Below are 2600 nucleotides of genomic sequence, written 5' to 3' on the forward strand. Positions count from 1 at the left end.
CTTCTTCTCTGTCTTTGACCAACAGTAGCCCTATTTCCATCAGTGCCCTGTTGGTCAACGGCACTGGTGGCGGTCATTGTTAACCCGGGCCTTGACCAATCCGGTATGGAAATCGTTTTAGTGATTCGCATATTAGATTTGGCTACAGGTTTTACACCGGATGCCCTTCCTGACGCAACCTTCACCATTTATCCAGACTTGGGACCGGCACTATAAAACACTGATCTGTGTACCCTAGTGGCTGGTTTGCAAGATTATCTTTAAATAATAAAAAAGTAAATAGATATGACTGCATTTTTTTTTAATGAAGTTAATTAGTAAAAGTTACCAAATCACCTATGGACTAGTACTGGTCCTCAGACCGGGGGTTGGGGTCCCCTGATCTATACAGTCTTCCATTTACAACCGGCCCTTCAAGGGGAACTGTATTGCTGATGTGGCCCCTGGTGAAAATGAGTTTGACACCCCTGGTCTAGAGAAACCGCGTCAGAATGAGTGGTCTTTTCTTTGGTCTAGAGAAATTGCGTCCTAGTGTGCGATCTTTCCGTTAGTTCCAGCTATGTTATGTTTATTTTTTTTCTGTTGCAAGCTGAGACAAACATGCAAATTAAACAGACTACTGAGATAACATTGTTGGAGTTTTTTTTGACACGTTTGCCTCGGAGAATATTTATCTGTAAGTATTATTTGTGACCAATCTTCAAATGATTGTGTATATCTGCAAGGAATTTGTTTTCTGCTAGCTTTCAACAGATGCTAACTTTTTAAATTTTGTTAATAGACAGTTTTCCGATGACGTCAGGCTACAACCCATAGTTCCGCAGCCTACCATCTTGTGCGGCAAAAGAGTGTATAGATAGATATTAAATACATAAAAGAACACCGATAATGGTAAATACCTGTGTGGGGTTCTACCAACCGATCTGGGAATAGGCATCGCAAGATGAAGTTTTTTGACCTAAAGCGATCTGTCAACAAGGGAAGCTGACGGAGGAGATTTCGACAGCTACTGCTATGGCTTTTACGTATTAACCCTGCTAATTTCAACCCAGATCCAAGCAAAACACATTACCAAGTCTGTTCTGAACATTTTATTTCAGGTAATTACATGCTATTTTTATTTAATTCATATGTTCAATGTCAATAAAATTAAAATATATCAAAATGTACTTTGCATACATGACAAATGCACACAATGCAAACGTAAATCCTCCATGTAAACTGTTATTTTAATGATGTTCACAAAAGACATACATCCGTACATGCCACTGTGATTTTTACATTAACACGCTGTATTATTGTGTTATTAAATACCGTATTATATTCATTGTCTGGCTAATTTTCAATGTCCTCCTGCTTCCACTCAGCTTTGTTGACATCGTATGGGTCTTTTCCATCCGTTATTTTGAACTTGTCAAAGTATCTTGCCTTTGTAATTGTGTCCAGTTAATCTCTATACAACAATTTTGTCTGATCAACCTCCGGCGATTTAATATTCTTGTCTTTTGTTGTCATTATCGATTGTTTATGCCTACCTATCGTGTCTTTTGCCGCACAACCTGGCCCGCGCGCGATGCATCTTGGGTAATAACGATTAACGGGATAACCATCTATTAATATATGCTAATTGAAAGTACTTATGCAATGCCTTACTTGTACAATGTTTAAGTAAATTGTGTTTCTATCTCTGTATTATTTTCAGTTTTACGGATTAAAATAGAAAATAGAAGACTTCATTAAAGGACAAAAATAGTCAAGCCTTGTGGTTTTTTGAAGGATTCAGATGTTATCTGACTGTCTAGCTTTGCATAAGCACAAGCACTGCGAGGGCAGTACAGATATGTTAAAATTTAAATATGGGATTAAACACACACATATCAAGTGAAAATTGTTTCTCTTTAACACATTCTATTTTTGATGAGGACAAACTGCTGGTCAGTGAAACAATTAAATATTCATGTGACCAAAGAGTATATTTTACATCATTGTACGAGGATATATGGGCTGTGGTATATTTGCACATGCGCATGAGTCCTGCTCTGTTATTGCAGGGATACTTACCCCACCCCCTTGATTCAGTGTACCAGTCCCTCATGGCACAGATACACACACATACACACTGTAGAGTGTGTGTGACTCAATCAACTCTGGCATATTCTGTGTTAAAGACAAAATAAATCAAATTCTTCTCTGAGGTGTATATTAGTTAATGTTGTTTTTCAGAGATGAGAATGTTATCAGTAAATGTAATTTAGGTAAAATGATGCTGAGCATCCAGATGCAGAAGAGGACAGTGTTTCTCCAAATGGTCTCTAAAGAGACACTTATAGATTTGCTTTAGTATCTGGGTCACTCCATAACATTTCCCACTGATTTACTTTTTATTTATAATTGAATGGAGTCTCGTACTGTACTATACTGTACATTCTCCTTGTTGTAGTCTGTATCTCTAGCACTATCTCTGTAGCTTGTTTGAACTCTATTCTCCCCGGGACTTGTGTTTTCTGATGTTTTTTTTTTTTTGTTGTTGTTGTTTTTTTACATCAGTGCTGTCTGTTCTTTTAGTGAAGTTTGATATTTTTAGATGAAACATAATCGGC

Source organism: Cynoglossus semilaevis, chromosome Z (genome assembly GCF_000523025.1).
Source record: "Cynoglossus semilaevis isolate Cse_v1.0 chromosome Z, Cse_v1.0, whole genome shotgun sequence".
NCBI classification, from domain to species: domain Eukaryota; kingdom Metazoa; phylum Chordata; class Actinopteri; order Pleuronectiformes; family Cynoglossidae; genus Cynoglossus; species Cynoglossus semilaevis.